The 26912-nt window shown below is 42.9% G+C and overlaps 1 pseudogene; it reads right to left on the bottom strand.

Annotated features, from left to right (window-relative positions):
• Positions 1 to 10076: 10076 nt before the first annotated feature.
• LOC144798167 (uncharacterized) lies at positions 10077 to 11317 on the bottom strand (annotated as a pseudogene).
• Between the last annotated feature and the right edge of the window lie 15595 nt (positions 11318 to 26912).

Raw genomic sequence — 26912 nt, 5'->3', positions numbered from 1 at the left:
CATGCTCCGTCTGATAAATTTCAGAATCTAGAGTGTCTATACTTTATTCTATTATTTATGTCACCTATTAATATGGGCATTGGAATTATGCAATTCTACAGTGTATTCTGCAGTCATGGATTTGCCGCTCTTGCCTTATAGTCAATCATCTGCTGCATCATGTCTGACTTAAAAAAAAAATGTGTTTCTTGCTCCAATGACTCGAAAGTTACTAAAATTGTGGTGGCACTTGTCTTGACTTTATGCAAGTGTAGACTGGTCATGTTTCAGTTGCTAAATGCTGAATCGGGGTATTAAAACGATACTAATGTGGTGAAACCTTTTCCCAGACAGTGTTAACATGTGTAAAAATTACAAAATGATGAAGTAAAACTCTCACAAAATGTGCTGCCATATGCCACAAAATTTCCATTTCCCCGCTGCATGATTCAGTTAACCCTCTTGAATATTTTGGTCTTGCTGTGCAGCATAACTCAAGTGGCTTTGCACAGTAAACCTTCTCTCTCATTGTCTCTCCCTCTATCTGTATCTCTCTCTCTCGCTCTTTTTATCTTTTGCTATCTGTTTATCTCTCTCTTTAGCCCTCTCCCTCGCTCTGTAATGGTATCCTATAAAACACTTTTAAACTAGCCTGGTGATCTATAGATCATATCTTCAAAAAAATAGTTTCTGTGAGGGATCTTCATGATGTTTTCTAATTCTCATTCCACTATGAGGGCACTATTGGGTTCTGTAAAGACCCCATCCTCACCTCTAGGGCTGACTTTGTCAATCAAATATAAGGGTTTAGCACTGGGTGGCTGTCAGGCCTTGGAGATATGTGATTGTGAATGGATGCAAACTGATCAATTTTAAAGTATCACACTACGTACACCACTTTTTATACGTTTCCAATGTACGTCTCTGAGGTTTTGTCTGCATTCCACTATTTGTGCTGTACTTAGGTGGATTTTGGAGTTTTTTGTTAATAGCACTATTGATGAAGACAAGGCATACTCATTAAATTCGAGCATCATAATGTGATTATTGCTGGAGATTTTAACACAACAGGTCTGGATCAGGCCCCAGGTGCAGCCAGCAATTGGAAGAAGTCCGGCTCTCTGATTTCCCTTCCTAAAAACTTCAAGCTACAGTCCACTCATGGAATAAAAGAAATTACCCACCCCGCATGGATACCCAAGCCGACCATTAGGAACATATTCACTATAGATTACATTCTAATTAATAAAGAGTAGGCACATAAGCTGAGCAACTTTGTAGTGGATGACAGAGAGGAATGCGATCACAGGCCACTTCATGCCACCTTTAACCTGGCCCTGGAACCAGTGGAAACCCGGGAAACAATTAGAGCAACCTCGGGCGAGGAACAACACATAGCCCATAGAAGATTAGAAAGGACCGCCAATCTTAGTAACAGACTACAGGAGTATGTAGTTGCAAGGGAAGAGGTTCCTCAGACACGGCAGACAAGGAACATCATTAGTAACTGGGAAATGCTGACAGCGGAGTTAAAGAAGAACCCAGGAAATGCCCACCAACAAAGAAGGATCCTCAATTTAAAACTACGTCTCATGAACTAAGAGCACTGAATTGCCTGAAAAAATAAAGTGCCCTCAAAAATGCAACTAAGGCAAAAAAGAAAGGAGCTGACACGTCACAGAGGCTCTCCATCTCGGTCCTGTGAACTACATTTAAGAAGAAATTGTGGGAGTTACAAAAGACAGCACACAGAAAAGAACTGGCTTAAAGTGTTCTCCCTACTCAAAAAAAGATAACATCAAGTTATAGAGATACATCATCAGCCTGAGCTCCCAAAGTCCGCCCTAAGAGAATAAAGTTGCTGGCAACGTGTGGGAACAGTACTCGAAAGGTCTGTACATGAGAGAATCATACAAGGTGGGCTCTCCCATTTCAGAGTGGTCTCAGGCGGCAGCCGAAGATATCAAACTTCAACCCAAGAGCGCGCAGGAAGAAACCGGCCGGTCAGTTTGATGGTTACACAGAGGCGGAGACTGCCAGGTACATCAGGGTAATAAGAACTGATGGGGTCCTAGGCCCAAATGGCATCCCAGCCCAAGTTTTCAAGTGTGCTCTAGCCTTTTTTGCAATAATTTTCACTCTGCGTTACAATCACTCATACACCACAGCAAAACTACCACAATCCTGGAAAGGTTCAATCCTGTTCCCAATACACAAGAAAGGAGATGAGACGAACCCCGCAAACTATAGGCTAATAGCTCTGCTCGACATTAAAGCTAAGATCTATGCCCGTCTACTACTAATGGACCTAGAGGACTGGGTGAACAAGAACGGTATCCTCCCGCCTTATCAAACTGTCTTTAAGGCAAAAAGCTCCACCATGAATAACATCTTGGCACTGTCTTGCCTCTCTAAGCAAGCGGTAACGAATAACAACCTGCCCCTGTTTTGCTGCTTTATAGACTATACCACGGCCTTCTTTAGAGTCAATTGAGGAAGACTATGGGCAAAACTCGAATCCTGGGGGATCCCAGCAACTCTTTTAATAGCAATAAAAGCCCTCTATGAGGGGACATCGCTCCAGGTCAAACTAAGTCCAACAACTGCAACATCGAGAGTCGAAACTAACACGGGGCTAAAGCAGGTCAGTGTTTTGGCCCCACTACTATTCAACCTAGACAGGGCAGACCTGGGGCAAGCTCTGAAAAGCACCAGCCTCGTACATCCGAGATTGGGCAAGATGACCCTCACCATCCTTCAGTATGTGGACAACACAGTGATCAAGGATCATACCAGAGTGGGGCTCCAAAGAGCTCTAAAGAGTCTAGCAGTGTACAATAAGGAAAATAGCCTGCATATTAATGAGAATAAGACAAAGATAATAATCTTTGGCAAATATCCTCAAGAAAAGCAAGCATCCTGGTGGCTGGGTGACCACAGAATCAGGACAGCCACATCCTACAACTACTTGGGGGTATGGTTAACAGAGAGGGCAACAGCTGCTAAACACATAAAGGAGCTAACTCACAAAATCAATAGAATAATTCTCTCACTTCGACGGTTGAGCCATTGCCTAGCAAGTCCATTCGCAGAGCCCATGTTGACAGTTCTCAGAGCAAAATTAATTCCAGCAATTACTTACGGCCACTTAGCCTTCCCAGGTGCACTCGAAAAATCCATCACTGCAGCCCAGGTAAAAGCTTACAAGACCGTGCTACAGGTGCCCAGAACACGAGGTTAAGGTTGGAAATAGGGCTAAATAGACAGGACTTGACACTACAGGGGGCCCTAATAAAATATTATATCAGTGTGCTTAAAGCCCCCAAACTGCACTCAAACACTTCCTGAAAATGATTTTCAGGGCAGCGGGATCCCCATGACACTCTAAGTTGTACCAAGCAACACTCTTACTGAAAATAGAGACAGCAAGCATGCCCTTACATGAAATTCCATACACCGCCTGGGCTAATGCTGTGAAGCGCCAAGTCCAGACTATCTCGTTTGCACTAGGTCATTCCTCACGCCAGAATAATTCTTTCACACTGGCACTTGACAATTTGCATATCCCTGGGAAAGTTCAACCTTACATGTGAGACCCACTCAGCCCAAGCTAGACGGAAAAATCCTGTTTCTGCGCCTCATTGCCCTCAAGATCTCGTAGTTCAATTCAACATGGGCGTGAAAAGACAATGCAGTCTCCTGACGGCTATATAATTACATTCAATCACAAAAAATCCCTGTACCGTGGACCATGGCTAGCATGCGTCTGAAAAGCATAAGTACACAAAAATCTGGATATTATTACTATTTAATTCCAGACCCACCCCATTTCCATTTATGGTGAGATATTATCTTATGACTGCCAGTCCTCTACAAACCACTGTTTGGTACTTAAAAACAAGGAGGATCCAAGTTAAATTCAACTCGACAAGTCCACTGATGTCTGCCTGAGTACGACAGTACATCCACCCACACTCAAACAAATAAAAAATGTGTGGTGGAAAGGATGGCACCTTTCCACCACACATTTTTTCTTATTTGTTTGAGTGTGGGTGGATGTACTGTCGTACTTAGGCAGACATCAGTGGACTTGTCGAGTTGAATTTAACTTGGATCCTCCTTGTTTTTAAGTACCAAACAGTGGTTTGTAGAGGACTGGCAGTCATAAGATAATATCTCACCATAAATGGAAATGAGGTGGGTCTGGAATTAAATAGTAATAATATCCAGATTTTTTGTACTTATGCTTTTCAGACGCATGCTAGCCATGGTCCACGGTACAGGATTTTTTGTGATTGAATTTACTTGAGTGGAGGGCTATCCCCCGTATGTACCATTGTTTTCCCTCTTGACTCCTTTTTGTTATTACAGGCTATATAATTACCACAGGGAATCCTGGTTACATCTGCTATGCTGCTGCTCCATGCTGGCCAGTGATCGCCATCGATTCCTGTGCCCCGTCCTACGGGAGAAGGGCTTTAGAACATGCAGGGACGCTTCGGATTGGGGCTTCTCAGAAACTATTATCTGCTTACTTGCAAGAACAGGCAAGTTTATTCATCAAATCAGAATCGCACTTAACTTCCTGCAACAGGCAGCAGATCCCAGGGTCCCAATTAATTCGCAATTAACGCAGCCGGCGCCCTAGCTTTGACGGTCGCTCTTCAATCCAAGAGCCCTCTCACATGGACAGTCAAACCATAGAGCCTGAGTGGGGTCTAGTAGGAAGCACAACAATAACTTCTATTAAAGACAACTTATGAACCTGACAGGACTAAGCAAAAACTGGCACGAACGATCATTATAAAGGAGTTGATCTCACATTTTTATTAATTTTTAAATTGGTAGTCTTAAAAGACAAAAGTAGCAAATAGAGCATATGCAGTCATGGGGCATTTTTATTGAATTGAGTGGAAGCTCTACGTGGAGGGTGGATGGGAGGAGGGGGGTTTCTAATGTGTTTTATACTTTGAAGATTTTAAGTAATCATACAGTTAATAAAGAAATTCAAACGTCCCTAGAGATTATAATACTCACTGACTGCTGCATCTCTTGTAAATTATTCCACTCAATGGCAGGGAAACCTTACTGATTAACAAAAAAGTAAAATAAAGAAAAAAAAAGGTGTTGATGAATCATATCCCAAGAGTAAGAGATGCGTAATAAAAAGAAACCTGAGAGGGTTACTGATCAAAGTCAAGCGAAAGAATAGTGACGGTAGAATGAGAGGTATATCTGGGTCTGTTTTTTAGCATAGTCTACAGAACATAAGTGGCCACCTTCTCTTTTCACATACAGTTGCTGTACCTGTTATTGAGCAATGCCTGAGGTTATTTGGTCCTAGTATCCTTGTTGTACTTTTCTGTGAGAGTTTAGTGGTCAAGGAAATTTCGCATGTCTAGTGCTGATTAATAATAAAAGATCATTGCATACAAGCTCCACTAAGGACCTCAACCTACAACAAAGTCACCTTTGCCTTTAGATTATAGCAGAGTATGTCCATATATTAAAATTGAGATTTTCCTAGCCTTGGTGTATGAAAGGCTAGATTTTATTAAAGACTCATAGGTAAGTTCAATGCTTTCTTTTTTTGCTTTAATAAACACAGCAGCCAAAAGAAAAAACTTAATTACCCAGAAAACCCTGGGAAAGAACTACTGCATTACATCATAATAGTTTAGCCAATAATACGTCGAGTATAACAATAACTATCTTGACTGAGAGCAACAATCCCTCTTTTCTTGCAAGAGTCAATCAAGATGAGATTCAGAAATCAAAATTATAATTGAACATAAAGTTAATATCACAGTCACCAAATCCTTAAAAATGTCTGGAAATGCAGAAGTAGATAGGGAAATCTGCAAGGAGGAATCCAGAGGAAGAGATGCTCTTGTCGAGTTAATTGGATGCAGCCAAACTTGTTGAAGGCACTGGGACTGCAGATACAAGAGACCACAGACAGTTCATTAAACAGGCTCCTCCGTGTCTTTAATAAAATCTAGTCTTACAGACACCAAGGCTAGGAAAATCTCAATTTTATTACAAAACCAGAGGCTCATATTATGTTTGTTTAAAGCAATGATATAACAGAGTCAGACGGATGAGCAATTGGTTTACAATAAAAGTTCTAAATGTTTTAACGTTTGACCAATCTGCAGACACCTGTAAACTTGCCCCTGCCCAGAAAGCCCTAGAGGTTAAATGGAAGTCAAAGAAAACAGTGGAAATGCCAGCCAAGTACATGATCCATCTAACCCAATGGGACAAAGTAGGAGCAGAAACAGGTTTGTAGGGTTTCTGAAAGTAAATATGGAGTTGTGAAGAGGAGGAACTGTGAGATCCGCCGTTCGTGAAACATATGTTTTTAAGCAATCAACACATAATTTAAGTGTGGAGGGGAAAAGAGGATATTGAACTGACAATACATTAGTTTTGGTATGTCTATTAACTTGACAATAAACTCCTAAAGAAGGTTAATGGAAAGAGGATACATCTAAAATCAGAAAGACATTTGATAGACACCAAACAAAAAAGCATAGTCAGTTTTGCAGATACTCTTTTGAGAGATAAATCAGCATTGTTTGGCCATGAAATAAAGAAACATAATACCAAATCAATATCCCACATGACATTATACTTGGGTACAGGTGGTTTAGCTAAACGTACTACCTTTAGCAGGTGACAAACCAGTGGGTGATCACTGATAGGTCTTCTATCCACCTTCACTCATCCTCTCATGCCTGAGGTTATTTGGTCCTAGTATCCTTGTTGTACTTTTCTGTGAGAGTTTAGTGGTCAAGGAAATTTCACATGTCTAGTGCTGATTAATAATAAAAGATCATTGCATACAAGCTCCACTAAGGACCTCAACCTACAACAAAGTCACCTTTGCCTTTAGATTATAGCTGAGTATGGCCATATATTAAAATTGAGATTTTCCTAGCCTTGGTGTATGAAAGGCTAGATTTTATTAAAGACTCATAGGTAAGTTCAATGCTTTCTTTTTTTGCTTTAATAAACACAGCAGCCAAAAGAAAAAACGTAATTACCCAGAAAACCCTGGGAAAGAACTACTGCATGACATCATAATAGTTTAGCCAATAATACGTCGAGTATAACAATAACTATCTTGACTGAGAGCAACAATCCCTCTTTTCTTGCAAGAGTCAATCAAGATGAGATTCAGAAATCAAAATTATAATTGAACATAAAATTAATATCACAGTCACCAAATCCTTAAAAATGTCTGGAAATGCAGAAGTAGATAGGGAGATCTGCAAGGAGGAATCCAGAGGAAGAGATGCTCTTGTCGAGTTAATTGGATGCAGCCAAACTTGTTGAAGGCACTGGGACTGCAGATACAAGAGACCACAGACAGTTCATTAAACAGGCTCCTCCGTGTCTTTAATAAAATCTAGTCTTACAGACACCAAGGCTAGGAAAATCTCAATGTTATTACAAAACCAGAGGCTCATATTATGTTTGTTTAAAGCAATGATATAACAGAGTCAGACGGATGAGCAATTGGTTTACAATAAAAGTTCTAAATGTTTTAACGTTTGACCAATCTGCAGACACCTGTAAACTTGCCCCTGCCCAGAAAGCCCTAGAGGTTAAATGGAAGTCAAAGAAAACAGTGGAAATGCCAGCCAAGTACATGATCCATCTAACCCAATGGGACAAAGTAGGAGCAGAAACAGGTTTGTAGTGGTGTGGCTCACTGGTTAGAGGCGGCAGACCCGGGAGCAGAAGTCGGCCCGGGACCAGGGTTCAATTCCCGACGCGGCAGGGTCGTGGACTTGGGTCAGCGGACTTGATCATTCTCGCTTCGGTGCCTACTCTAATCAGGGGTTCCACTCGGCAACTCTGGGCATTAGCTTGCCTAATCTCCACAACGGCCCCATCAATTCCGGGGATGCCTGGCTCCACCTTGGGGACTCCCAGCAGGGACCATCCCACAGGGAAAGCCAGGACGGGTTCCCCAGAGTTATACAGCGCCAGGAAACCTACGGACGGGTAGCAGTGCGCTTTACAAGCTCAAATACATTTACATTTACATTTACACCCTGACATGTTCTGCAGAGATTGGTGATGTATGTGTGTTAATGGTGCAATAGGCTTTCCATATTGAAGCCAAAGAGGCTAGGAAATTAGCAAGCAAGGCTACATTTGCTGAAAGGGGATCTGAAAGGGGATCTGAATAATTGTCCAAACACGAGCAACATCAGATGAACCAAGATGACTTCTATACTTTAGCTGTGCCCAGAGCCCAGGATTGTTGGATGAACTTGAAAGCCTCCTCTGAAATTTCTGGGGTTCTCCAGGAAGCCCTGAAATCCTCCATACTATAAGGGATAGGGAGCCCTCTAGAATGAGATTGTGATGAAGATCCTGAGGGTTGAGAAGTAAATTGGGAAATTGAGGAATCAACACCTCAAGGTCCGCCGATAGTTCCAATGATGTTGAATTCCAAGGTTGAGACTACCAATTAGTGGTGATCAGTGCAAGGGATGGCTGTTGTCTGCGGATTGGAACAAGGACTCAGGCAATGAAAAGCAATGGAGGAAATGACGCAAAGAGGAATGAGGAATGATGCAAAGACTAAAGGAATGCATCTGTAACAAGAGCTGGTGGATCTGGTCTCCAACTGAAGAAGGAAGGGAGTTGAGAATTGACACGGGAAGCAAGGAGGTCTATTGACATGGTGCTGAAGATCAAAGAAAGATGATTGGTCCTTTGGAGGCAAATTCCCAAAGGCTCTTGGCAAGAAAGAGGTTTGGAACTTGTGCCTCCAAGATGGTTTATGTACCTGACTGCCGACAGATCATCCCATATGCAAAAGGACTGTGAATTTTGGATGTATGACGTTACCACGCATACTTTAACAGCGCCTACCTTTACCACGCAATTTTTACAACGCAGGAACCATTACAACGAACTACCATTACAACGCATTTTTTTACAATGCAATACCTTTACAACGCAATACCTATACAACGTAAGTATTGATAAGTATATAATATTTTTTTTAATGTAATTAATTAAAATTAATATAATTTATTTTAATTTAATATTATTTTTAATTTATTTTTACCCTGTACCCCTGTACCCCAAAACCCAAACCTACCCCTGAACCCTAAAAATACCCCTTTACCCAAAAAACCAAACCTAGCCCTGAACCCTAAAAATACCCCTTTACCCAAAACCCCAAACCTGGCCCTGAACCCTAAAAATACCCCTTTACCCAAAAACCCAAACCTAGCCCTGAACCCTAAAAATACCCCTTTACCCAAAAACCCAAACCTAGCCCTGAACCCTAAAAATACCCCTTTACCCAAAAACCCAAACCTAGCCCTGAACCCTAAAAATACCCCTTTACCCAAAAACCCAAACCTAGCCCTGAACCCTAAAAATACCCCTTTACCCAAAAACCCATACCTAGCCCTGAACCCTAAAAATACCCCTTTACCCAAAAACCCAAACCTAGCCCTGAACCCTAAAAATACCCCTTTACCCAAAAACCCAAACCTAGCCCTGAACCCTAAAAATACCCCTTTACCCAAAAACCCATACCTAGCCCTGAATCCTAAAAATACCCCTTTACCCAAAAACCCAAACCTAGCCCTGAACCCTAAAAATACCCCTTTACCCAAAAACCCAAACCTAGCCCTGAACCCTAAAAATACCCCTTTACCCAAAAACCCAAACCTATAACATTTTTACTATAATAATATACTTACCAATACTTACGTTGTAAAGGTATTGCGTTGTAAAGGTATTGCGTTGTAAAAAAAATGCGTTGTAATGGTAGTTCGTTGTAATGGTTCCTGCGTTGTAAAAGTTGCGTTGTAAAAGTAGTCCATTGTAAAAGTTGCGTTGTAACGGTGGTTAACCGTGAATTTTGCTCTGTCTTTTATAAAGAACTGGATGGCAAAGGAACCTGCAAGCATCCCTAAACAGTTTATGTGCAGTGATGACTCCTGAAGAGACCATGTATCTCTAGTCAAGAGTTGACCACATCTTGCTCCCCATCCCATCCAACTTGCATCTGACTCTAAGACAAGATATGGGGTAGTAGATCCCAGCATCTAAGTGGCTCAGCCACCATTAGAGCTCTTCCCTGAGTCTAAAGTTACCAGATCTGAGTAAACTAACCCTTTGCTATTACAGGTTTGAAGAATCTTTGTAAAAGTGTAGTCCGAAAGGTAGAGTCTTGAAATAGACAAAGGACTAGCCCCATTGAAATTGAAGAAGCTTCCTGTAAGAAGGATGAACAGGAACCATCAAGTAAGCGTCTTGGAGATCCAGATATACCAACCAATCGTCTTGAAGAAGTAGATCTCTGAGATGAAGGATGGTCTCCATCTTGAAATGATGGTATTCTGCAAAATTGTTGAACACCTTTAGATTGATAACTGCATGATACTTCTTGTTCTTCTTGAGACCAAGGAAAAGGGTAGTGAGGTAACCCGATGGATCTAAAGTAATCTCTGCTACAGCCTAGTTTGAGAGAAGGGCTCGCACTGCCTCTTGAACAAGTAGAAAGTGACCCAGTGAGAAAGTAAGGAATGGGGTAGGCGACACTGCTTTGGAATCCGATAAAGATCTATGCAATAATCCTGAATAATCTGAATGAGTCAAAGATCTGAGGTCAGGGACAACCACACATCTAGACAATGCACCAACCTGCCTCCTATGGGAGGAAGACCAAAATTGGAAGTTTTTACCTGAGAACTGATCTCCTTTGGCTCTGTATCCCCTGTTCCGGAATCCACAGGAATGGTGGGGGTAGAAATAGGGTTTGTACTCCTGATAATATTCTTACTGGGAGCCTTGATTATAGTAGCACCTGTGGAGGGATCGACCCCTGGCGCTATAGCTGCTGGCAAAGTGACTCCTACCTTTGCTGGCCCTGCCAAAACACAGAGACGAGAAGATCTTCTTCATATGAAACTGGGATATGTTTACAGTAGCAAAAGTGGAAACATATTAGCCGATTTTTCTTTTTTGAAGAAACTCCGAACAAAAGCCCATTATCCTGAGGCCCCACTTCTTTAGTTGGCAGGCTTTCAGTTGTGGGTCTATCTTCAGTAAAGGCTCTTAAGTCTCTCCTGTGAAATGTTAGCATTTGCATTGCCCAACATACATATGGCATGCTGGGCCCAATTAGAAAGGGTATCAGGGTCTCCCTGCTCCCCCTCTATCTTAGCCTCCTTAGCTAAATCCAGAATCCTGATCAATGGACCCACTAGATCCAAAATCCTGCCCTGGCAATTAGATCCACTCTATTGACTCCTTTCTTAGGGTCTTTTCCAAATTTAGTAAAAAATAATTACATATTGGTGTCAATGATAGGGGTATCAGCCATTTTATTGGGAATGGACGGACGCGGAAATTCTGATTTTAATTTATTTGTGGAGGACTTATCCAATGAGTGCCTTAAATAAAAAGAAACAAAATCTGACATGAGGTCAAAAGGGAACCGCTCTGGAATTTGGGTGATGGATTAAAACAGGAACAAACATATGTTCCCCTAAATGGTGTACAAGATCATTGGACACTGGGTGAGACGTACCCTCAGAAGGAAACATTTTACGCCTTTTCTCCGGAGACCCATTATCAGAAAAGTCAAAATCAGCTCTGTCAGCATTGAAGACACCATTGTCATCATTAGCAGTGTCTTGTAAGCTGGTAATGTTAAGGGAGGAGAAAGGGAGCAATGAAAAAGCAACCTCTTGGGTACGAGGACCAATCTCCATAGAAACACCTTTTGAAAGAACACTCTGAGGTGCAATATGTTTCTTTTCTTTTTTAGAAGGAATTTCATTGGGGCCATAAAACATTTTAGAAATAGATGTTTCCAAATTCTTTGAAACATATAACTTGGATACTGAAACAGCCTGTTGTACAGAAGCCTTAATAAAGTATTTTAAATTCTCTATCATGGTCTGGGTTTCTTCATCATCAGACGTTGTATATATGTAAAATACCCCCAAACTACTCAAAATAATCAGAAAAACACTTTCAAACTGACCCCTGAGTATTAATTTGGACAAGCAAGGGAGCTGTTGGGTTATTAATCCCGATTTTATAGGGTGAGTCCACTGGAGGCAAGGGCCTGTCAATGGGCAGGCCACAAGCCAGGAAGCCTCACCAATGCACAGAGCGAGACGCTACGAAGCGGGTAAACAAGACCAGGAAATCCCCATGGGCCCAAGAGGTAACGAGCACCAAGGCCAACAGCGCTGTGAAAGAAAATCCCCAAGCCACCAAGAGGAGAGTCCTTCGCTGCGGGAATAAACCGCGTATGATGCCGTTGGAACAAACGGACATTAAACAAATGCTCCAAATGAACTCTGCAAGCGTGTGAGCAACTAAACAGTATATAACCACTAACAATCCATACAAAGATAACATTTTACAACAGTTATAACTGCATATACAATTGCTTATAAACTTAGCTAGCAGAATACTTATCTTAACTGCAAGCAGCAGGAAAAACGAGGGCTTGTTTCTTTCAGTCAAGCTAGTTATTGTTATACTAAACGTCTTATTGGCTACACTATTGTGATGTAATGTAATAGTTCTTTCCCAGGGTTTCTGGGTAATTACGTTTTTTTCTTTTTGCTGCTGTGGCTAGTAAGAGATTGGCATATTTTATTTACTTGTAAGTCTCTTGTAAAGTGCTCTAAATGTGCCCAGGGCCTGTAAATTAAATGCTACTAGTGGTCCTGCAGCATTGGTTGTGCCACCCACTTAAGTAGCCCTTAAAACATGTCCCAGGCCTGCCGTTGCAGACCCTGTGTATGCACTTTTTAACTGCTCTGTCGATCTAGCAAGTTAAACCTCTTGCCAGGCCCAAACCTCCCTTTTAATATAAATAAGTCACCCCTAAGATAGGCCCTGGATGGCCCAGAGGCAGGGTAAAGTGTATTTAAAAAGTTGAACATGTTGTTTTAAGTTTTACATGTCCAGTAAAAAACTCATACATTCGTTTTTCAGTACTGCAAGGCCTATCTCTCCCATAGGATACATTGGGATTATCTTATTACTTTTTATAAGGGTAATTTATTATTGGAAAAATATAAGACCCCCCCCCCCAAAGTCTTGTGTCTATGGAATCACAATTTAAAATCACAACTTATGGTAAAGCCGGATTCTACATTTCAAGTCTGAAAAGGACACTTTTAGAAGGTTGACATTTTCTTACTTTAACTTTTTGTGCTTGTTACCTGTCTGATCAGATGTCTGGGGTAGGTGACAGTTGGGCTTTGTTATTCCTCCTAGACAGCCACACACAATGGGAACTTAGGTGTGATCTCATGGGCCTTCCTAGCAGGATGGGAGGGAGGAGCTGGGCATAGCCTCTCTTACACCCCAAAATGCTGTGTCCTGTCCACACACAAAAACTGCATACATCCCTGTAGTGAGTCTGGAGCCAGGGCAGAGACTCTGCGCAGAGCATTGCAAGGTGCTGCGTCGAGGATGCGTTGGTTCAGAGGAGCTGCATAGCTGTGATGCAAGGTCCTGGGTGTTTTTAGAGGATCCTATCAATGAGGGAGTGCTATGTGAAGTTTGGTGTTGAGGATACTTTGCTCAGTTGAGGTGATGCGTCAATCCTGAAGAGCTGCAAGGCTACTATGTGAGAACTTTCATCGTCGTTGAGGTTGCCACCGATGACAGATTTGTGATCTGAGTGCCTGCGTCGTGAAATTTCGCATAGTGGCAGTTCCGGTGGGGCTGTGAGGTCGATATGGAGTCCTTGCAATAGGAGAACCCTCACAGCTGAGGGGATCTGTCGGTTCCGTTCGGGATCGTGCCGCACAGCAGAGGAGATGTGTCAGTTTTGCTGGATCAACAGATGGGCTGGCAGAGCACCTACAGGATTAATTCCAAGGGCCCAAGACTGTGCTGGCACCACTTGGCAAGGCAGGACTCATAGATGGCAGAGTCCAGGTGCTAGGTAGGTACAAGGTTGTTTGAGTCTTCTGTCCCTAATGCTCTAGTCAGGAGGCCAGCCAACTGGCCCTTTGAGTCACTTTGGGGCCTTAGGTTCAACAGATGCAGGTCCAGTCCTTCTCACACAGGCAAGAGTGCAGCAGGGCAGTAGTCTTCCATAGCAGGAGTCCATTGGAGTGGCAGTCCTTTCAGCAGCGCAGCAGCCCTTCTTCCAGGCAGAGTATCCGTTGGTCCAGAAGTGTGCTGAAGAGTTGGTTCCTGGCGTTCAATATTTATACCTGGGGCTTAGTTTGAAGTGGGAGAAGCTTCTGGATGTTTCCCTTTTAAGTGCACATGCATCATGCCTTCTCTGTCCTGGCTCCAGTTAACTAAAGGGGGCATGCAGTCCTTTGTGTGGAGGCAGGACACAGCATATTCAAGTGTAAGTAGGGCTGTGCCCAACTCTGCCCCCCATCCTGCCATTGATGACCCATTCAGGCACACCTAAGCTCTTTGTTGGATATGGTTGTCTAGGAGAATACACAAAAGATCAACTGTCAGCTATGTCTAGTCATGTGAACCAGAAACTCCCTGCAGGCACTGAACGTCTGACGCAAAAAATGCCTACTTTATGAAAATATCATTATCAAAATTGTACTTTAGAATCCAACTTCACAATGATAAAAAAAATTTCACTACAACTCCAAAGACAGCAGACATGAACTGGTTAGCTGCCCCCATTTGAAAATTATCAATTATTAATTGTGATAAGATGACTCCTATGTTATCCAAAGGGAGAGGAAGGCCTGACAGTAGCGAAAAATGAATTTAAGAGTTTTTCACTACCAGGACAAGCTGAAACTGAATAGTAGATGCCCAGCCTTTTAAGTAGACTGCACCCTGGAGTCTGGGCTGTCTAGAGTCCCCCTAGGTGGTCACGTTTATGTATAAAAAAGGAAGATTTGGGCATGGAAAAAGGTTTATTTTGCCAGGTCGAAAGTTTGTTTACTTCACACACAGCTCCAGTGTCTTGTATGGGGTATTAGACCTTATAGGAAATATAATTAAAATGCATTACAATATACTAGAACCCTAAAGAACTATTGGGATGTAATAATAGCAATACAGACATGAACAATTTTCTGTTAACCTAACCAATCCCTACTTTCAAATACTTTACACAGTCTGATAGTTTCAGTTATGGTTAATGCCTATGAATTTACCATTCTTTCTATATCCTAGTAAACGGTTCAACAATTATGCGGGGTGTTTTATATCTAGACTTCTTTGGTAGCCTTGTATTCAGAAAAGGAAAAAGGCCGATTTCCGATGGTTTTACCATTTGTTATAAATAGAAATTTGCATCACTGGAAGCATTGTAAGAGGACATTAACAACCAGTTGAGAAATTACGCCTGATAACATTTCACATTGGGCAGTGCCAACCCTACTTCTTCAGGATCTAAATGAAAATCATCCCTTTTTTATCTGTGTTTCTTACCCTGCCAGTTAGTGTCGAATTGCTGTTTACACTAATTAAAAAAGGGCTTTAGAAGTTTAATCACAATGTTTCCAAATACAAAGAGTAATAACTGGACAATACACATTTTCACCATAATTGTCATAGAAAAGTTCTGCCATTGCCTTACTATCCTGTGAAATGTGTCTAAAGTAGATGTAAAATGTAGTGTATACAAATCTTCTAGGTTCGAGGTTACAAAAATTTTTAAATACCTTATAAGCAAGGCAGGGAAATAGTGAAATTGCATAATAAGAGGTAGAACATCTGGAAAGCAGTTAAAAATAAGGGCTTCCAACTTGGCATGGTTTATATTATACCCTCCCATTTTAGAAAGCTCTGCTATTTTAACGGATGCGTTTAACACATTTGTTTTATCTGGCACTAAGTAGAGAACCATGTCATCAGCAAACAGTTTAAATTTAGCCATCACTGCTACTGGAGATGTGTGATTGGGGTCTTGGCGAATAGCGCAAGCAGGCGGCTCAATGAGCAGTGAAAACAAAATAGGGGAGAGAGGGCAGCCTGCCGTGTCCCACAGCTTATAGTAATATTCCAAGCCATACTGACATTTATGAGTGTGCCCGCCTTAGCCCTTAGATAATACACTTTTAAGGACTTGAGCGAACCCAGACGGGAAAGCAAATTTAGTTAAAATATTCGACGGGACGTGATTGAATGCGTTCTCTGCATCCAGCATTACAACAGCCGCCTTGGTGTTCTGTACTGTAAAAGAAATGTATCGCCTGGATTAGGTAACGTGTATTATTTACCTTCTCCCGACCCAAAAGGAACCCATTTTGATCCCTATGGATAATTGGTGGAACTACTTGGGCAAGACGGTTCGCTAAGAATTAGTGAACAGCTTTTAACCGCAGATAAAAAGGCTCATAGGTTCTCTCGAACTGTGGCCCCCTTGAGTGTTCTGGTTGTGATGCGCCAGCACAGGATGCCCTGTGGTGGCTCCGGATGGGAGAGGCGGGGAGGTCCTATGTCGGTGTGCAAGTTGCTGGGGTGAGGTCACTAATTTGTAATACCAATTAGTATTGGAACATGGAATGTGAAAGGCTTAAACTCCCCGCAAAAATGCCAGAAAGTTTGGAAGTATGTGAATGATCACCAACTGGATGTGGTTGGTCTCCAGGAGACTCACTTGGCACGCAGGGATGAACTCCGCCTTAAGCACAAGCACTTCCCCCTTATATACAGATCATCTGCTTCCACGAAACACAGGGGGGTGGCTCTTCTCTTCCGTTTGACCCTTCATTTTCAACCTATGGGTGAACGCAGCGATAAGGAAAGCCGTTGGCTGATGGTCAAGGGTATGATGCATGGTAGAGTATGCTCCTTTGTGGTGGTATATGCCCCAAATACGGGCCAAAATAGCTTCCTCCAGGACTTGCTGCGGAGAGTGGAAGACTTTGTTGAGGGAGCTCTTTTTTTGATGGGGTACTTCAATCTGGTGTGGCATAGGGAAATGGATAGCTCTCATACTCAGAGATCTGATACTGGCCTGTTCTCTACTGAGACACAGTGGCTTATAAGGGATTTAGGACTGGTGGATGGGTGGCGCTCTCTCCATCCCCACTCTCGGGACTACACCTTTTTCTCCCATGTCCACCACTCCTATTCCTGATTAGACCACATTTTCCTGAGTCAAGCACTTAGGGGTGAGATCCGCGACTCTAGTATATTCCCGCTCTCTGTCTCTGATCATAGCTTGCTCGTGCTCGGGCTCCAATGGTCGGCGAGAGGGGACGGGCAACGCAAGTGGTACTTCCCGGCCTCACTTGTCCGGGATGAACTCTCGTGTAAGGAACTGCGGAAGGCCATCCAGGAATTTTTTACCCTTAATCCCGTGTCCGACACGTCAGTGTTCACCACCTGGGACGCCTTTAAGGCGTCGATAAGGGACACCTTCCTGGCCCTTAATGCTCACCTCAACAAACTGCGGCTTAAGGAGCGAGAAGAGCTGGAGGAAGAACTCGCTACTCTTGAACAAGCACATAAAATGAACCCTTCCAGGTTGACCCTTCGCCCATTGACAGCGGTTAGGGGGAAGCTTAGGGCCCATTACAACAACAGGGCGGAGTTTACCCTGCTTAAACTACGGCACCTCTCCTACTCCCAAGGGAACAAGGTGGGGAGACACCTTAGGGATAAGAGGGAAAGGGACGCGGCGGGAACCCTGCAACATCGGGACGAGGCCAAAGCTGATCTCTTTGGGCGCTTCTATGCCGCGCTCTATGCGGGAGAGGCCCTGGACTCCGAGGACCAACGGGTGTACCTAGGCGGTCTTCCGCTCCCCCGAGTCTCCAAGGAATGGAATGACTTACTAGCTGCCCCATTAACCAGAGCGGAAGTGTTAGATGCCATTAAAGCTCTGAAACCCCATAAGGCACCTGGACCAGATGGCTATACCGCTCTCTTTTACCAGACGTTCGCGTCGGAAGTGAGCGACTTCCTGGTCTCCCTTTTTAACGGCATGGCGGAAGCCGGGGAAACGTCCGGCTCTATGGCCGAAGCCGTGATTACGGTTATCCCCAAACCAGGGAAGGATCAGACTAAATGCTCTTCCTATCGCCCGATAGCCCTCCTCAATATAGACGCCAAGTTATACTCCTCCATCATTGCTAGTAGGCTCCAGGACCTGATGCCGGCACTCATTCATCCGTATCAATCCGGATTCATTAAGGGCCGCCAGATCCATGATAATACAAGGAGAGTAATTCACTTGATAGAAAAGGCTAACAGATTCCGCATACCGGCGTTCCTGGTGGGCCTTGATGCGGAAAAGGCCTTTGACCGGGTGGATTGGGGCTTCCTGTTTCACACCCTGGCCGCCTTTGGCTTCACAGCTAAGTTCCTCTCGATGGTAAGAGCAAACTACAGCAGCCCCCGTTCTAGAGTTGCGGTAAATGGCCACTTGTTACCGCCTTTTTCGCACTGCCGGGGCACCAGAGAGGGATGCCCCCTCTTCCCCCTGCTCTTCGCCCTGAGTATTGAGCCATTGGCGCTGGCGGGAGCATGAGGGAATAAGAGGCCTCCCCTTTACCTGAGAGCAGCACAAGATCACCCTCTTTGCTGATGACGTTCTTCTATCGGTTATGGACTCGGCTCAATCTTTGCCACACATCCAAACGGTGCTGCGGCGCTTCGAGGAAGTGGCCGGTTTCAAAGTAAATTATGATAAGTCTTTTGTTCTCAATCTTACACTTTCCTCTACAGAAGTGGAACGACTGGGTCACTCACTCCACTGTCTTGGGCCTCCAACTCCATCCTGTACTTGGGTGTCCGGTTGACGCCCACGATAGGAGAGCTATACTCCGCGAACTTTCCCCCGTTGCTAGCGAAAACTCGTGCGGACTTGGACCGCTGAAAGCCGGAGTATCTATCATGGCTGGGTAGAATTCACACACTTAAAATGGTCCTCCTTCCCAAGTTCCTGTATCTCTTCCAGGCGCTTCCTATTCCTTTAGATGTGGACTTCTTCCGAACCCAGATGCTTCGATTCATCTGGCAAGGAGGTCGGGCGCGGTTCTCCATTGCTACTCTGCGTCGACCGCGGGGGGAGTGGGCCTTCCCGATATGCACTTATACTACAAAGCCGCGCAGTTAAGAGTCTTGGTGGAGTGGTCCCAACAACTATCGGAAAAACACTGGCTACATATGGACAGGAGTGTGGCGGGAAGATCGATCTGGGACTTAGCGTGGAAGCCCAAGGGGGATAGGCCTAAGAACGCATGCATCAGTACTCCCACCAGCACCACCCTGAAGGTATGGGACACAGTGACCAGTGACGACCGCTGGACTACGTTCCCATCTCCATTTACACCGATACACTTTAACCCAGCCTTTCTGCCGGCGCTGCAGTAGGGCCCTTTCGAAGTATGGAGGGAAGGGGGCTGTAGGGTTCTCACACACTTGTTTCATGGATATACTCCACTTACCTTTGATAACTGTATGCGGGACTATGGAGTCCCTCCGACGGAGCGATTCCACCACGTCCAGCTACTTCACTGGGCCACGTCACCTGTGGTCAACGACGCGGCCACGAGGCCTCTGTCTCCCTTTGAGGCCTTCATCTTACGGACCACCACCTCCTTTCTTTACAACCTGCTGCTTACCTCTGCCGTGTCACCCCGACCTCGTTATATGGGACATTGGGAGGAACTTCTTGGGCGAGATATTTCGGACGGGGAATGGTCGTCCCTGTGGCGGGATATCGCTGCGCACAATCACTTGGTGCTGTTAAGGGAGGCCCATCTTATGACTCTCATGGACTGGTATTTGTACCCGGCCAAGTTACATTGCATCTACCCGTCCTCCTCTGACAGATGCTGGAGGGGCTGTGGTTTGCTTGGGGATTTCCTCCATATCTGGTGGGATTGTCCGGTCATCCGCCCTTACTGGGAGGAGATCCTATCCCATATCAGAGAGATTCTCGGGTACCCTGTTTCTAACTCAATGGCCCATGTACTGCTGGGCCTTCGAGACCCGGAGCTCGAACATCAAACCCGAGCAGACAAAAAGGTTCTATGGCTGTGTATTGGGGCGGCCAAACTCACTCTAGCAGCGGCCTGGAAAAAAAAGGAAGCCCAGGCGATGTCCCTGTGGCATGCGAGGTTGTGGAAATTGCTGAGCATGGAACGGATGGCGGACATCTTTCTGGGCAACTTCAAGAGCTTTATGTTTCGCTGGGGACCCTTGGTCCGCTTCCTCTCCAGGGGATTGCCATCTGCAGTCTGCCCGTCCACGGTGCGGGCTCTCTATCTATTTCAGGTCTAACTGTGGAGTCAGGATGAGTGAATGAGTGTATGTTTTCACCACCACGGGGGGAGGGGCGGGGGGGGGGGTTGTTTCTTGTTAGTTCACTTTTCGCGACATCTCCACTAGTCTAAGAGACATATTAGAGGCCTATGCACCAAACGGCATGTGTCAGTACAGCTACTCCTACCTTGCAAGGCTCCCCACCCCGTAGAACTTATTGGACTGTGGTTCAGCTTTGTCCCATACTTACCATACTTACCATACTTACCATACTTACTTACCATATCCTTTGCTCCATTGGACTGCCTTTTATAGCTGTAGTGGGGGATCCCTCCAGATACTCAACGGCCTTGCTCCTTGCCTCTACTTATGCCCCCTGCGTGGGATGAAGTGCGAGATTGTCGCTTTTTCTTCTCTTCATTTTTTTTTTCTTTCTTTTTCTTGAATAACACAAAATAAAGTATTTATATAAAAAAAAAGGCTCATAGGAATTAACATCCTTCTCTGGCTTGCCATTTTTTATTAGCTGATAACGACTTATTCAGTAAAAGAAGTCAGAATTTCAACTCCTGTCACAATGTTGTTAAATAACTCAAAAGTAGGAATTTATTTAACTGTGCAGCAAACAGCTTTTATGTTTCAGCAGGAATCCCATCATTGTTGCCACCTTTCGCACTCTGGGTGGAGTTAACTATCTGTGCTACTTCTGCTAAAGTAATTGGGTTAAGCGCAGCTTCCCCCTTCTCTCAAGCTAAAGACAGTAGAGGAAGCTCTTCTGACCAATTGCTCCCCACTTCAAGGGAAGTATCATATGAATCAGAGTAGAGTCTTGTAGAGTGATGAAATAACATATCCGCTATATGGTGTGAATGAGTTATAATCCTATCTGAATTAAGATCTTGTGTCTGTCTAAAGCAATTAGTATTTGATCAATGCTTGACCGACCAGGTTAAGTATTTTCTGACAGTTCATTTTTTTCAATTTTGTTTGTAGAATTGTTTTATGACTTAATATCCTGGCTGACAGATTGTGTTCTGCCTGTCAGGATGGGACAGGTTTAGAGGAGAACATGTGTTTTGTTACCAACCTCCTGCAGGTGTCAGATAAGGATGGGATGGGAAACTGTGTCAAATGCTGCAGAAAGGTCCAGGGGAATGAGGGGCGCTACGTATCCTCTGTTCAGGATCATCCGTATGTCGTCTGTGGTGGTGATGAGCGTTGTTTCTATGCTGTGGTTCTTTGTGGTAATAAGTGGCATGCATCGGTTTTTATTGGGTTCAGTTTTTGTCTACAAGTCCTAATTGCAGGTCTGGTGGCAATTTTGGAATATATCAAGCAGTAATAGTGGGTTGTGGCTCGTGTCAAAGAAGCCTTGTTCCATGAGGAATAGCTCAGGTGTTTGGAGCAGGAACTCTGGGTAGACTAAGAGACAGCTTGGCTGTGTGAATGCTGTAAATAAAATGTGTGTGTAACCTGAAGCACAGCACTGCTGCCTAATGCAAGAACCACTATGATCGGTTTTTCATAGTGTAATCAAATGCGGCAATTGCTGGAATGGTGCCTACGGAGAGTTAGTACATTTTAGCAGCAACACTTCCCTTCTATAGATATTGCATCACTGTGTCCTGCCTTTCTAACTAGTGTAGTTTGGACTCAACATACTTGCAAATCCTAACTCTGCTGTCAAAATAAACCAGGGGCTGTCAAACGCAGTATAACCCTGAGCATAATAGGTTACCAATACAATAGCATTACACAAGGAAAAGACACCTCTTTGTGTACCACACGTTCCAATGATTCAATGTGTACATCACACTTTTCCTGTAATTACTACAAATATTGAGAATCACCTTTACGGTAATCATTCTCCCAGTAGGCGGTCTGAAAAATTAGTAACATATGACACATTTTATTATTAAGCACATTGCTCATCCTAGTTTTAACACTAATATATTTTAGTGGTTTTGACCCTGTATTTGCAGTGGGTCTAAGAGGTGAATTGAAAGCTGGTTCTTATATTGTATACTATTTCTGTTCCTTAGTCACAGGACAAAGCACCACCGTGGAGGCTTACTGCATGAGTGAAGCTCAGTCATGCATTGCATATGAGAACTGCTCAATGTGGGATGCTAACAACAACTATGGTATGTTTACGATAGTGCAGATTCATGGCAGGGCAAATAACATGTTATAATATTGGCAAATGAGTGGTAGTGAGTCTATTTCAGGAGGAATGAGAGATGATTAAAAATCATGCCTGTCACTTGCCAGTCATACACCCCAACCAGGTGTGTTAATCCGCTAAGCTCAATTTTTTTAGATCTGTTCATGAGTACAGCCTCTAACAAGAATATCTTGCAACATCCTGATGGGGGCTGGTAAACATACCTTTGACCAACAATCAGACAAGAGTGCCTTTCTGGATACGCAATAATAAATACTTAGGTCCACATGAATCAAAGCAAAAACCGGTTGCGACCGGTATTTTTGCATTTGGGATGCATCATCCCAAATGCAAAAATCGTAATTTAAGTAATCTCTAAATTAAGATTACTTAAATTGTGATTGCATTTAAGGAATCTCAAATTGAGATTCCTTAAATGCAATGCATTAAAGTAAAACATTAGCGATTTCGCTAATAGGGGGAGCAAATTACCATGAAGTTGAACTTCATGGTAATTTGCCACAACTTTGAAAATTGAACTAAAGTGCATAATTCAAAGTTCCATTTTACACACACACATGCCCTTGGGGCATGTGTGTGTTCAAGATGTACTCATATGCAGATTTGAGGGGTGCAACAGGGTGTCCTTTTGACACCCTGGCACCCTTGAAATTGCATTCTCAATTTGCGATTCTCTAATTGAGAATCACAAATTTAGAATGTCTTCCCATGCATTCCTATGGGCCTCTAGGCCCATAGGAATAAATCAGGAGGTATTTCTTAATTGCGAGTCACAATTAAGGAATGTGTAGAAATCGCTGTTTTTTAAGCGATTTCTACAGCCATAGACTTTTGCTATTCCTTATTAGCAAATCCTTATTTTTCGCTAATAAGGAATCGCAAAAGGCATTGTTGATGCATGTGCCAGTTAATGAGCATGTTATCCTGCCAGGATCGAATTATCTGGGTATTGGCAAAAAAGGACAACATTTTGGAATAACTTTACAAAAACTTGTTTAATGTGCTTTGTACTGAAATCTGTTCAAACTGTTTTTCTCTCAACCCCTCCTATAAAGTTCTGCATAAGTAGCCTATAAACGTAGTCAAGTCCACAAAATCATGTATGTCCTAATAGTACTGGGTTTGTCCAATATGTTTAATATGCTCAGTTTGTCACAATTTTGTTGTATTTGCTCTGAGATTAAGTCCAGTCCCAACTGTTTAAAGTATTAACCCCGCCTCCATCTCCAGTGCTTGGTGTGTCAGCGACAGCCCCCAAAGTTCCGCTCTAGTCGCGCCGCTGCACAGCATTCTCCTTCCTAAAAACAAAGGCCCATATTTACAAGGAGTTCACGTAATGCATCGCAGCAATTAAAGTTGCTACTCTACGTTAAGTGAACTGCAGACTGTACCATATCTAATTAGAAGCACTGCAGTTCTGTTCCCTCCCTGCACCGGCACATTTATGTCTTCCTGCGCCAGTAAAGTTTTTTGTGCAGGAAGGAACGCTTCTGAACAAAAAATATGCTTTAAGGCATTTTCCTCTCTGTATTTGTGCAGTAGAAGACATCATGTATTCAACGAGGAAAAAACAAGTGGAAATGAAAACATTTCTCCATATTATGCCTTTCTTAGAGAGGGCAAGAATTTTGGCACAGCTCTGAATTGCGCTGCGTTGCATTACTTTGGGTTACGATCCAATACAAATCTCCATTTTTGTTGGTTTGCAAATCACTGCAGAAGACAGGTTGGGTCAAAAAAGTAACACAAACAATAAAAACTCTGGGAAAACCTGGGACGAACATCTAACTCCTGCTTCTGTGTAACAACACCCACAGGAACAGACACTGAAGTGAAGATAGCGGCCTCCAGCCCACCTATCTCGCCTCTCCAAGTGGTACAAGTGCACTGAGCATGCTTGCAGTACCCTGTTAGTGATTTCCTTACAGCTAAATTTTTTAATTTTCAAATATTTATTGTATCACTCATTTATTATGGCAGCCTTAACATCATGGAGTTAATGTGCAGTTGAATGCATTTCTTTCTTTATGCTTCATTCCGCACCTGTAGAAAAATGTAAATGGATGTCAACGCACTGAAACACGTCAGTGTCCACATGGTGAGTTGCGGATGTACGTCATGACAACGCGGGATTTTACACCGCGCTGCCATTACGACACATCTATTAGTATGATTTACTATTCAAACTCCAGCCTACGCAACAGTAGTGTAGGTTTTAGAATAGCAAATCTACTATTCCTTAGTGTCTAGCGCACTCCAGCGCAAGTCGTTGTGTCGACTTGCGTTGTGATGACAGAGTCATAATGGCAGCGCGGTGTAAAGCTGGCGTTGTCATGGCTGTCTCCCTGAGTTGCTGGTACTTCACTTATATTTAGGGCTCCCGGTTTTATGGTATTTCTTTTTTTTACATTGCCATCTTATATTTATCCATTTTTATTTTTTGCCCATTTTATCTGTATTTATCCATATTTATTTTGTGATTTGCATATAAATGAAGTTGTAAAACTCTACATTTCCATATTTATTTAACTGATAGACGCACACTCATACTTTGATGTCTGTCGTGTTTTATCTATTTCAGCTGTCAATTATTATATAACAATACATTCACTAATAAATACTAGCATTATACCAGAAATGTTGGCTGACAATATGCTGTTATTTACATAAATTTCATCATAGTTTTAACTTCCCATGCTGCCCATCTGATCAGATGCTGGTGTATAATTCATGAAAGACAGCACAAAGAGTCACTTAAAAGAAGCACAATTTGGAGACGCGCGAGGGCGTCAAAACAAGATGGCTGCCATCGTCGGAGCTCCGTGAATTTATGGTCCCGTTTTGACATATAACGACGAATTTTGTGTCAGAAAGTTGGCGCAATTGGCAGCGCTTACCTCCTAAAGTGCTTTTTCTTCTCTGTGGCGATTTTTGTGCAGTTTTGTTCAGCGAAAGCCTACTTTCTTGCCTCCTGGTTCCTGCTCCAGCCTCTCCCAAAGGTATTGACTGCTCTGAGTGCTCAGGGGGCAGAGTGTGTCCTTAGGAAAGGGCCTGGCTTGGGTCTAGCCACGCCCACAGTCCAACATAGCTGCTGCACCAGTAGTTTTATAGAGTTTTTCACTGCTCTTTTCGCTTTTCACTTCATTTTTATTACATTGGAGTGCTATATTCCACATTTGTGGTTTTATTGACAGCCAATTGTGTATTTTTCACCTCAACATGGAGACTAAAACTCCAGTTAACAATAAGAGAAGACAGCAAGTCTCTCCTCCTCCAGTCAAATCCAAGGCGGTGGAGTCATCCGAGCCTTCTCTCTCCTTAATTTTAGAAGAAATTCAGGCATTATGTCTTAGTGCTGACACTATTGCTTCAGAAGTGAAAAGTGCGCGCAAACATATGGCATCCTTATCAATGAAAATTTCTGACAACTCCATTAAAATTCAAGATATTAAAAGTAAAGTGGACGCTTTTACTCCTTTAGTGGCTAAAATACTTCCTATGCATACTCACCTTTTGGATATGGAAAATAGAAATAGGCAGTACAACCTTCGCATTTTTAATTTGCCTGAAGAAGTTGAGGGTTCTAATTGTAGCTTATATCTGGAATCTCTGCTTCCTGGTCTTTTGAATATCAAGTTTCCCAAAAAATATGAAGTGGATAAAGCTCACAGAATCCCTTCTCATCGTAATCCTCGGCATTCTAAACCTAGGCAAATGATATTCAAAGTACATCACCATCTTGTCCTAATAAGGATAGCTGCTAGAGGAGTCCCCTCACTAATGGTAAGAAAAGTTTTATTCACCAAGACTTTGCTAAAGAAACGGTTGCTTTACGTAAAGAGTTCTCTGCTTGTCGTCCACAACTCAGAAGCCTCGGTTTCAAATATGGACTATTTGATCCTTCTACGATGCGCATTTGGAAAGACAACTTCTCCAAATCCTTTCAACGTCCTGAAGAATTGAGGCAATTTCTTGATCAGCAAATTCCACCATCAATGGATACTCATGACCCTAACACTTGACTCCTTCTATTCAGTAATTAATTGACACATTTTTTACTAATCCTCTATTTGCGGGCTTCAACGGTTCTGGCCATGCTTGTAGAACGTGTGTGCGTTTCTATGTTTCTATTTATGTATCTTTTTTGTTCCTTACTCCCTATTTTCTTTTCCTCCTGTTCTATTCTTTTCTATAAAGTTACTATTTTAATCTATATTTCAATTTTGCTTCTCTTCATCTCTTCTTGTATCAGTACCGTTTTTCTTTCCATTCCTACTCACAATGGCTAATGTTCACAATATTAAAGTTGTTTCTCTTAATGTTAAAGGTTTGCGTCACTCAGTCAAACGTACAAATATTTTGGATTACTTAGGTAGTTGTAAAGCTGATATCTGTTTTGTTCAAGAGACTCATATTGATGATAAAATATTACATTTTATGAATAAAAAGTGGGTTGACACTATGGGGTTGCCATTTTCTTTGCAAAAAAATTACATTGTCAAGTTTTAAATAAAATTTCAGA

The sequence above is a fragment of the Lissotriton helveticus genome, chromosome 12, assembly GCF_964261635.1.
Source record: "Lissotriton helveticus chromosome 12, aLisHel1.1, whole genome shotgun sequence".
Lineage (NCBI taxonomy): Eukaryota > Metazoa > Chordata > Amphibia > Caudata > Salamandridae > Lissotriton > Lissotriton helveticus.
The sequence above is the reverse complement of the archived record's forward strand: the minus strand, read 5'-3'. Positions and strand labels throughout refer to the sequence as shown.